Below are 11506 nucleotides of genomic sequence, written 5' to 3'. Positions count from 1 at the left end.
AAAGTCTCTCAATCAAAGGGTACCTTTTCATATGAAACAAACTCGGAGTAAAAGAAGACAACGACGACCCAGGGAGATCCTCAGCCAGAAGCAGAAAGACACAAAATTCACGAGTCACTGTGTGGGTTCGATATTAAATTGATGTAATTTTAATAAGTGTCTTACTGAAATAACGTATAGTTATAGAGCTGGAGGCAGATAATATGCAGTGAAAAGAAAGGGAGAGCTTAGATTTATGAATAGTTGTTTAATATTCACTTTGAGTTAAAAATAGATTAATGCTATTTTCTTTAAATAGTGGAATGTGTGAGTTTTCTGTCACTCAGACTTTAACAGATTATGTGGGGAGGTGAACTTTTCTGGGTGTTTGGTTTAACTAACAGAGGGGGTCACCGTCATGTTGTAACAAAAGAAACACGACAAAGAACAGTACAGCACAGGAGCGGGCCCTTCAGTCCAGAATGTTGTGCTGAATGTGACACCAAATTAAACTCATCCTTTCTTCCTATCTTTGTTCCATATCCTTGTATATTCACATGCTCACCCAAAAACCCCTTAAACAACCCTCTCATTTCTGCCTCCTCCACCATCCCTGGCAACATGTTCCAGATTCCGACCAGTCTCTGTGGAAAACATATTACCCCTCACATCTCCTTTGAGCTCTCCCCCTCTCACCTTAAATGCACATTCTCTAGTAAAGATATTTCAACTCTGGGTAAAACATTTTGACCAGCAACCTTGTGCATCTCATGGTGCTGTGCTGACTGTCCCTAATTAGGTCATTCTTTACTAAATGCACATAAATCCGATCCGTAAAAATTCTGTCCAAAGCTTCCCAACCACTGAGGTGAGACTCACCAGGCTATAACTTCCTGGATTGTCTCTATTTCCCTTCTTGAAGAGAGGAACACCATAAGCTACTCACCAGTCCTCTGCGACCTTTCCAGTGGCAAGTGAGGACTCAACAATCATGTTCAAGACCCCAAATATCTCCTGTCTTGCCTTTCTCAATAACCTGGGGTAGCTACCATCGGATCCTCGGGATTAATCCACTTTAATGCTGTTCAAGAAATCTAATGCTTCTTTCTCGACCTCAAAAATACCCGAGCACATTAGCATACTCCACACAAATCTCATTATCCCCAATATTCTTTTCCTGGGTGAATGCCGATGCAAAGTAATTATTTAGGATCTCGTCCACTTCCACTGACTTCAAGCACAAGTTCCTTCCTTTAGTCTTGACTGGCCCGACTTCTTTCCAAGTTATGTGAAAGCTGTGGAAAGAGTGCAGAGTAGATTTACTAGGATATTGCCTGGTATGAAAGGAAGGTCTTACAAGGAAAGGCTGAGGGAATGGAGGCTGTTTTAGTTGGAAAGAAGAAGGTCGAGAGGTGACTTAATTGCCTGCAACAGTAGTAGAATTGCTGACGCAAATGGCATTTAAATGGGCATTGGACATACATATGGGTAATATTGGAAGGTTGTAGGTTAGATAGGCATCAGATTATTTTCACAGGTCGGTGCAACATTGAGGGCCAAAAGGTCTGTACTGCGCTGTAACAATCCATGTTCACATCCTCTTGTGGGTAATTATCTCCAGAACGATTTGGGATGCTCTTTAACCCTACTTGCGAAGGGCATGCCCCTCTTTGCTCTGCTCATTCCCGGTTCAGGTTCCTTCCAGCTTTTGTTTTTTTACGTTCCTCACATGCCATGTCCAATTCTAGCTTCCCAAACCTTGCATAGGCTTGTTTTTTTCCCCTTTTGACTAAATTCCCAGCCTCCCTTGTTATCCAAGGGGCCCTTACATTACCAGCCTTATCCCTCCTCCTTACTGGAACATGCTGGTCGTGAACTCCAATCAGCAAGCCTTTAACTAACTCCCACGTGTCCAATGTGGCATTGTCTGATGACAGCTCCTCCCAATTAACACTCCCTAGCTCCTGCCTAATACTGACATCATTTGCAATCCCACAATTTAGAAACATCCCATTTATTCGTAGCTGCCTTAAAAAAAACTTAAGTTGTGATCACTGTTTCCAAAATGGTCTCCCACTGAAAGGTCAGTCACCTGGCCAGGCTCATTCAGCAATATAAGGTCCACTATGGCCCCTACCCCTCCTTTACACTACTATTTCAAGAAACCCTCTTGGATACACTTAATAAACTCTGCACCGTCTCAGCCTCTTGCTCTAAAGTAGTGCCAGCAAATGGTGGGGAAGTTAAAGACACTTTGAGAACTCTGTTGTTATTGCCTCTGCCGAGATATTCTGCCAAGATATTTGTACCTCGAGGTATCGTTGGCAGATTGAGGGTCCTATAGTATAATCCCATTAACTGCATCCTTCTTATCCTCGTTGCCTCAGTGGGCGAGCCCCTCCAGTATGTCCTGGGTGCAGACATAACATTCACCCGATTGGTAATGCAGCTCCTCCACCTCTTTTACCCTCCTCTCCATCTCATCTGAAACAATGAAACCCTGGAATATTGAGCAGCCAGTCCTATCCTTCTCCGAACCAAATCTCTGGAATGGCCACAATATCGGATCTGTGCTTATCTACTTTAACTATGTTGCGCCTTGTGTTGAAATTAACACAATCAGCCCATTCGTACAATGGTGTTCATTTCTCTGTATTTCCTTTCTGATTGACTCGTATACATCTTCCGACCTTCCTTACCCCCCACGTGCTGCCCTGCTGCTGTGATTCCCAGGACCTTGCCATTCTAGGTGAAACCCTTCCCTTGTAGCAGGAACAAGCCTCCCAGTGAGGATATCAATTCCCCTCTAGTTCAGGTCCCAATTATTCAAGATCCTGAAACTCTTCCCCCTATACCAGCTCTTCAGCCATGCATTCATCTCTGCTATCTTTCAATTCCTTGTCTCACAAGCACATGGGACTGGTGTTAATGCAATGATTACTAGCCTCAAGGTTCTGCTTTTCAGTCGTTGCCTACTTCCTGTGCTTACTCCTCAGGATCTCATCCCTCTTTCTACCCGTGTCGTTGGTAGCAATGTGCACCATGACCTCTGGCCTCCCATTCTCCCAATTCAGAATTTCAAGCAAATGCTCAGAGATGTCCTTGACCAGGCACCAGGGATACAACAGTCTCAGACGCAGCCACAGTAACACCTGTCTATGCCCCCAACTAGTGCTTCTCCTCCCATTTTCGCTCCCTTGGATTTTGCCTGACCTTGGTCTACAGCAGAGTCAGTTATAGAGTCATAGAGTCCTACAGCACAGAGAGAGGCCCTAAGGGCCAGACTGATCCCTGGCAACCATAATGTCCATCTATGGTCACCCCATTTCCCTGCCCATGCCCCATCTCCTTCTAATCCTTTCCTATCCATGTATTTGTCCAAATGCCTTTTAAATGTTGTTAATGTACCTGCCTCAGCCACTTCCACTGACAGCTCATTCCGTATGAGAATCAGCATCTGTGTAAAAAAGTTGCTGCTAACGTTCCCTTTTATTCTTTCCCCTCTAACGTTAAACTGATGCCCTCTAGTCCTCAATTCTTCAACCCTGGGAAAAAGACTGAATGCATTCACCCTATCCATGCCTCTCATGATCATATACATTTCTATAAGATCTCCCTTATGTCTCCTGTCCTCTGAAGAAAAATGTCCCAGCTTGTCCAACCTCTTCCGATAACTCAGGCCATTGAGTATTATAGACCTGGCTACCGCTGTGCTACTCCCCTGAGAAGCTATCCCCAACAATACACCAGCTCTTTCTCCTTAAACATCCCGCATCCAACCCCATCTTTGTCCCCTGTATGATCCTCAGTTTCCTGCTCTTGCTTCAACCCAACCACCCGGACACCCACCTACCTGATGGAACCTCGATGCTTGGACAGGACAAGATCATGGGTGTTTTTAAACGCAATGAATGGAATTCTGAAATTATATTTGGACTGAATGTAATGTAGAGCAGCGTGAAATGGAGGTGGATGACTTACGTGACTTGCTGTAAGGATACTGACAGCAGAATCTGAGGTGATCGTGAGTATACGGAGGTAGAATGTGGGAAACGAGCTGGGACTGTATTGGAGTAGTCATGGTGAGAGAGAACAAATGCTGGATGGAGGGTTTCAGCAGCTGACGGCCTGACACTGAGGTGAACCATCGGAAACTGTGCAAGTGGCCACCATCTAATAGGACAGAGAAACTGATCCATCGGCCTGAAACTGACTGACCACGTGGCTGTCAATGAATCTAATACAAGTGAATGGAAACATTGCTCAGAGTCTGTTTCTGTAACATTCAACACAACCAGGAAATGGAAAGTGAATAATGAGCTGAAAACAAGGCCACTGCTCTGTTAGAGTCAAAATCATTCAATGTTCAGTCACTGAATATTCTCACCTGCAGAAAGGAATCTCCCAGAATCACAGCAGAAGGAGAAAACAAACTTGGCAGAGACAGAATGAAGCCACCGCCTGCATCACAACAGCTCAGAACAAAGAGGCTGAATTCTCAATCAACTGACAAGCAATACAGATACTTTCAGAGTTACAGATAGATTTCAGAATTATTCAGGAAACAGACTTACCAGATACATTGGTAGGTGGTGTGTGCCAGAAATCCATGAAATAGCTTTGTGATGTGCCGTTTTTTCGTTGAGAAATGATTCTTTGTTTTCGCTAAGAAGAGCAGATGCATAGTTCACTGATTATTAGATTCCAGACAAAGGAAACCTGATCAAGGACTCACAGGTCAATTACACTGTTAGTGACAGTCCATCGCACACAACAACAGCCTGTTACACAGAGAACAGAACAGATTCTAGTTTAACAGAGACACTCTCAAAATGAACATCTGCTGCTTTAATAAAAATGTTACCTGTTTGAAGAAAAGGAACATATCAACAATACAGCGAGACTTTTAAACTGCCCAATGTAACTGTGGAGTTTTTACCCAATTCAGTGATCACTGTTTCTATGTATTTTGAAGCTATTTTGAGCAGGGAATCTATCGTGGGTCAGTGTGGACTTGCTGGACTAAGGGCCTGTTTCCACACTGGAGGGATACTATTCAATATAATTATCAACCTGTCCCACAGCAGGATGGGTAAGGCTCGAGGGGAGTCTGAACTGGGGAGGGGTTGTGTCCCACAGCAGGATGGATAAGGCTCGAGGGGAGTCTGAACTGGGGAGGGGTTGTGTCCCACAGCAGGATGGGTAAGGCCAGAGGGGAGTCTGAACTGGGGAGGGGTTGTGTCCCACAGCAGGATGGGTAAGGCCAGAGGGGAGTCTGAACTGGGGAGGGGTTGTGTCCCACAGCAGGATGGATAAGGCCAGAGGGGGGTCTGTACCGGGAAGGGGTTGTGTCCCACAGCAGGATGGGTAAGGCCAGAGGGGAGTCTGAACTGGGGAGGGGTTGTGTCCCACAGCAGGATGGGAAAGGCCCGAGGGGAGTCTGTACCGGGGAGGGGTTGTGTCCCACAGCAGGATGGGTAAGGCCAGAGGGGGGTCTGTACCAGGCAGGGGTTGTGTCCCACAGCAGGATGGGTAAGGCCCGAGGGGAGTCTGAACTGGGGAGGGGTTGTGTCCCACAGCAGGATGGGTAAGGCCCGAGGGGGGTCTGTACCAGGCAGGGGTTGTGTCCCACAGCAGGATGGGTAAGGCCCGAGGGGAGTCTGAACTGGGGAGGGGTTGTGTCCCACAGCTGGATGGGGAAGGCTCGAAGGGAGTCTGAACTGCGGAGGGGTTGTGTCCCACAGCTGGATGGGGAAGGCTCGAGGGGAGTCTGAACTGGGGAGGGGTTGTGTCCCACAGCTGGATGGGGAAGGCTCGAGGGGAGTCTGACCTGGGGAGGGGTTGTGTCCCACAGCTGGATGGGGAAGGCTCGAGGGGAGTCTGAACTGGGGAGGGGTTGTGTCCCACAGCTGGATGGGGAAGGCTCGAGGGGAGTCTGAACTGGGGAGGGGTTGTGTCCCACAGCAGGATGGATAAGGCTCGAGGGGAGTCTGAACTGGGGAGGGGTTGTGTCCCACAGCAGGATGGGTAAGGCCAGTCAGGAGTCTATACTGGGGAGCGGTTGTGTCCCATGGCAGGAAGGGTGAGGCCCGAGGGTACTCTGTACCAGGGAAGGTATGCGACCCAAAGCAGGACAGGTAAGGCTCAAGGGTAGACTGTACTGGGGAGGGGTTGTGTCCCACAGCCAGACGGTTAAGTCCCGAGGAGAGTCTGCACCAGGGAGAGGTTGTGTCTCACAGCAGGATGGGTAAGGCTCGAGGGGAGTCTGTTCCTCAGAGGGGTTGTATCCCACAGCAAGACGGTTAAGGCCAGAGAGTAATCTGTACTGGGAGGGTATGCGTCCCAAATTAGGATGGGTAAGCCTCAAGGGTAGACTGTACCAGGGAGGAGTTCGGTCCCACAGCAAGATGCGTAAGGCCTGTGGACAGTCTGTACTGGGGATGGCATGTGTTGCACAGCAGAATGGGTAAGGCCAGAGGGAAAACTGTACCCAAGTGGGGTTGTGTCCAACAGCAGGGTGGTAAAGGCTCAAGATTAGACTTTACCAGGGAGGAGTTCAGTCCCACAGCAGGATGGGTAAAGCCTAAGGGGAGTCTGTACCAGGGAGGTGTTGTGTCCCACAGCAGAATGGGTAAGGCCCGAAGGGAGTCTGTACCGCGGAGGGGTTCAGTCCCACAGCAGAATGGGTAAGGCCCGAGGGCCATCTGTACCGGTGAGGGATTGTGTCCCACAGCAGGATGGGTAATTAGATTAGATTACATTACAGTGTGGAAACAGGCCCTTCGGCCCAACAAGTCCACACCGACCCGCCGAAGCGCAACCCACCCATTCCCCTACATTTACCCCTTACCTAACACTACGGGCAATTTAGCATGGCCAATTCACCTGACCTGCACATCTTTGGACTGTGGGAGGAAACCGGAGCACCCGCAGGAAACCCACACAGACACGGGGAGAACGTGCAAACTCCACAAAGTCAGTCGCCTGAGTCGGGAATTGAACCCGGGTCTCTGTCGCTGTGAGGCAGCTGTGCTAACCACTGTGCCACCATGCCACCCACAAATGTCCGAGGGAAGTCTGTACCGGGGAGGGTTTGTGTCCCACAGCAGAATGGGTAAGGCCTGAGGAGTGACCGAGAGCAAAGATTTACTTAGGGAGCTGAGGGGCAACATTTTCCACAGAGGACGGTTCATATACAGAATGGACTGCCAGTGGCACATGGGAGAAACAAGAACAATTACAACATGGAAAAGACATTTGGGCAGGAACATGGAGGGGAGAAAGTTTGAAGGGCCATGGGCCAAACGCAGGGAAATGCAACTCATTCAGTTCAGGAAACCTGGCCAGCATTGGTGACTTCGGCCAGAGAGTCATGCAGCACAGAAACAGACCCTAAGTCTTGCGTTATTGAGGGAGTGGACTCTCGTGACAAGGCATGTTGTCGAGACTGAAGTAAGTTACAGAGATATGGATGGTCGTCTGGACTGGAGCAGGTTCAAACGTATGAAGTGATTGGTGAGAGGGGAGGAAAGTACAGAGATAGGAACTGTTTTTAGCATTAGAATGACTGATCCACATGACAAGCCATAGATACAGTGTGGGAGAGGGAACACAGAATGGAACATTCCCAGACAGCATTCCCACCCTCTCGTGGAAGGCCTGCTTTCCCCTCTTTTGTACTGATGCTCACTAAGACAGCACAGGCTTGGATTGATAACTGTGACACTCCCGATGTTGTCTTAGTACAACAAAACTTGCAGTAAAGGCGGTGACCGAACCTGGGGTGTGTCTGTATTGTGCTCCCCCTCCAGCACTATAGCTATGTCATGTACTTTTAGCTGATGTTTGGAGCCCTCTCATTGCTCTGTGCACTGTGAGTGATCTTACCTCACTGCAGGATTTATTGAAGGCTCCAGATCTCCCTGCCCTGTGTCTCTCTGGCTGACAAACCATCTTCAATGAGGGATGGATTAGACACCCAGCAGCTGGGAAGTCTATTAGGTCAGGACCTTCCTGAGTACCGACAGACAGATAAACAGAATTGGAAATTAGAATGATGCAGTGATGGCTACACATGTCAAATGGCACTGAGTCCGACAGAAATCTGGAACACCCCAGTCTCCATCGTCTATCTGGAGTGGAGAATTCTGTTTGCTCAGGATCTGGAGTAGCTGCAAGAGCGAGGGACACTGACAGAGGCAACAATTCGACCCACACAGTGAGGGATACCACATGGAGAGTTACTAAGTAATATCACCAGAGTGCAAGATCAAACAATTGTGCAGGAAGAAAGGGTTTTGATTCTTGTTCAACTGGGATGCGCAACTTGTGAGCAGGCGAAGTGATGGCCTATTGGCATTATTGTGGACCAATTTATCCAGAAACTCAGCAAGTGTGCTCTGGACACAGGTTCAAATCCCACCATTGCAAATGATTGAATGTGAATTAAATGCTTCAAAAAAGATGTAACTAAAAACCTGTGAGTGAGTATTAAACAATTGCTGATGTTAAGAAAAATCCACCGGGTGCATTCATGTCTTTAGTGAAGTAATCTAAGGTGGGTCTTTCCTCCAATTGTCCTCGACCCCAATAGCCCCGCCCACCTGCACATTGACCTTCTCAAGATGGCGGCTCTGAGGCCCGCACTCCCTCTTCCCTCAAACAAATGGCGGCCGTCACCCTGGGCCGCTTTCCCGACAGAGACCACCACCTCCTTATCAGGGCCTGGAGGGTCTTTTTCGGGTTTTTTCACCTGTATCGGCGTCTTGTGAATTCTCTCCGCTCCTTTCTCCCAGTGAGTCTCCCACACGCCACTCTCTGAAGCCGAGCGTAGCCGCACCCGGAGAAAGCTGCTCCAAGTCTCGCCGTGTCCTGGTTAATGTGACACTGCGCATGCCCTTCATAGAAACCAAACTGCGCGTGCGTCGAAGATTATCAGTGAGTTTATAGAGAATATTCATAACTGCATAGAATCACGGGAGAAATATTAGACATTAGCAATTGCTCTGTCAAGTTACAGTCATTGAGATGGTTCATATCCAAATAGATTTTTCCATCCAACTTAATCATACCGGCCAGGTATGTAAATTTCCAATCATTCTGGGAATTTGAAAATAAGTTTGTTACTCGAGTTGTGTAAATCGATTGGAAATATGTACATTGTCAGATTTACATCTTAACTATGTTGTCAGATTTACATCTTAACGATTTCTTTAAAACCTCACATTGTTTTATGAGAGGGGATAATACTCCACTATGTCGTGAGAATGATCAATCCTGCAAAACAGTTTACTTTCTGACCAATGCTGAAGCGTTCACTCCCGAGAATGCATTGGTCCTGCTCCTCACTCACTCTGTTTGGAAGACCGGACGCTGCTCTGTCCTCCAGTTCCGCCCCTTCCTCCCAATTGCAGTGTTGATTGTGGCGCGACTCAGCAGCTAAGCAACAGAAACATTAAGGGACAAGGGAATAAGAGAGAATCTGGATAAAGTAGACTGGAAACAAAAATTTTATGGTGGGAAGTTGATGAGCAGTGGAAGAGTTTCAAAGACATTTTACAAAGGTCTATTCCAGTGAAATGGAAGGACTGTATGAAAAGGCATACTCAGCAATGGGTATCTGAGGAAAGTGATCAAATTAGACCATAAGACCATAAGACATAGGAGTGGAAGTAAGGCCATTCGGCCCATCAAGTCAACTCCGCCATTTAATTATGGCTGATGGGCATTTCAACTTCACTTACCCACATTCTCCCCGTAGCTCTTAATTCCTTGTGACATCAAGAATTTATCAATCTCTGCCTTGAAGACATTTAGCGTCCCAGCCTCCACTGCACTCCATGGCAATGAATTCCACAGGCCCCACGCTCTGGCTGAAGAAATGTTTCCGCATTTCTGTTCTGAATTTATCCCCTCTAATTCTAAGGCAGTGCCCACCGGTCCTAGTCTCCTCACCTAACGGAAACAATTTCCGAGTGTCCACCCTTTCCAAGCCATGTATTATCTTGTAAGTTTCTATTAGATCTCCCTTAACCTTTTAAACTCCAATGAATACAATCCCAGGATCCTCAGCTATTCCTCATATGTTAGACAGACCATTCCAGGGATCATCCGTGTGAATCTCCGCTGGACACACTCTAGTGCCAGTATGCCCTTCCTGAGGTGTGGGGATCAAAACTGGACACAGTACTCCAAATGGGTCCTAACCAGAGCTTTTTAAAGTCCCAGTAGCACATCGCTGTTTTTATATTCCAACCCTCTTTAGATAAATGACAACATCGCATTCGCTTTCTTAATCACGGATTCAACCTGCATGTTTACCTTGAGAGAATCCTCGACTAGCACTCCCAGATCCCTTTGTACTTTGGCTTTATGAATTTTCTCACCGTTTAGAAAGCAGTCCATGTTTGTATTCATTTTTCCAAAGTGCAAGACCTCGCATTTGCTCAGGTTGAATTCCATCAGCCATTTCCTGGACCACTCTCCCAAACTGTCTAGATCCTTCTGCAGCCTCCCCACTTCCTTAGTACTACTTGCCTGTCCACCTAACTTCGTATCATCAGCAAACTTCGTTGGAATGCCCCCATCACTTCATCCCGATCATTAATATATCATGTGACCATGCAGGTAACCATGCCTGGGATCCAATCAACAACAAGTCCAGCAGTAACTTTAGTGCAATTGCCGAATGGGCAGACTGTTCAAGTCCAAGTCGTTATCCAAGCAGCTCAGTCCTCAGTCACGCAGTCCCCTCAAGTTCAGACTGCTCAGATTTCTACTATACTTTAAAATGAAGACTCCCAGGAATCTGTGGATAGCACGACTGACTCTCAGAAACGTAGAGAAATTCTATCGAGACGGCCTTCATACAGGAAAATCCTGAATGAACTTTCTTCTGATCCCCCCAGTGTGCCAAGAAATCGATGAGGAGAAATCAGAAGAAGAGACTGTCTCAACCATTACTACAACGATGATGCAGACACCCATCTATCAGATTAGCAGTGGACAATACATTGCTATGACACAGGGGGAAGCAATTCAGCTGGCCAACAATGGTACAGATTAAATGCAAGGACTCCACACATGAACAATGACCAATACAGCGACAGCCAAGGTTGGAGCAGCCATTATACAGTATGCACAGAGCCCTGATGGACCGCAAATCTTTGTGCCGGGCAGCCAAATGTTTGTTCAAGGTGCTGCTGGAGATGTCCAAACCTATCAGATCTGTAGAACTCCTAACTCCACTGCTGACCAGGGAATGGTTATGGCATCTTCACCAGTCCTGCAAAGCCAGCCCCAGAATGCTGAAGAAACCACTCGTAAACGTGAGGTCCGCCTCATGAGAAACAGGGAAGCAGCTCGAGAGTACCATCGCAAGAAGAAATAGTATGTGAAATGCTTGGAGAATTGGGTTGCTGTTCTGGAAAATCAAGTTGAAAGAGAAGTTGGACAAAGTGGCCAAAAACAGCATGACACTAGAACTGGGAAAATGTTAAAGGTCAACCGAAAGCCACAGGAGCTATAA

At 47.3% G+C, this 11506-nt stretch overlaps 1 long non-coding RNA gene and 1 pseudogene across 1 annotated transcript; one reads left to right on the top strand and one right to left on the bottom strand.

Moving 5' to 3' along the window:
• Positions 1-211: 211 nt before the first annotated feature.
• On the bottom strand, positions 212-7994 carry LOC148138034 (uncharacterized). The gene is made up of 3 exons (XR_015754144.1): positions 7867-7994; positions 4554-4644; positions 212-1274 (listed from the first exon to the last, which is right to left on the bottom strand). It is a non-coding gene; the product is annotated as an uncharacterized LOC148138034 (long non-coding RNA).
• Positions 7995-10611: 2617 nt separating this feature from the next.
• Positions 10612-11506, top strand: LOC148138033 (cyclic AMP-responsive element-binding protein 1 pseudogene; annotated as a pseudogene).

The sequence above is a fragment of the Chiloscyllium plagiosum genome, unplaced genomic scaffold, assembly GCF_037043375.1.
Source record: "Chiloscyllium plagiosum isolate Xiang-an unplaced genomic scaffold, Cpla_swu_hap1 HiC_scaffold_42, whole genome shotgun sequence".
Lineage (NCBI taxonomy): Eukaryota > Metazoa > Chordata > Chondrichthyes > Orectolobiformes > Hemiscylliidae > Chiloscyllium > Chiloscyllium plagiosum.
The sequence above is the reverse complement of the archived record's forward strand: the minus strand, read 5'-3'. Positions and strand labels throughout refer to the sequence as shown.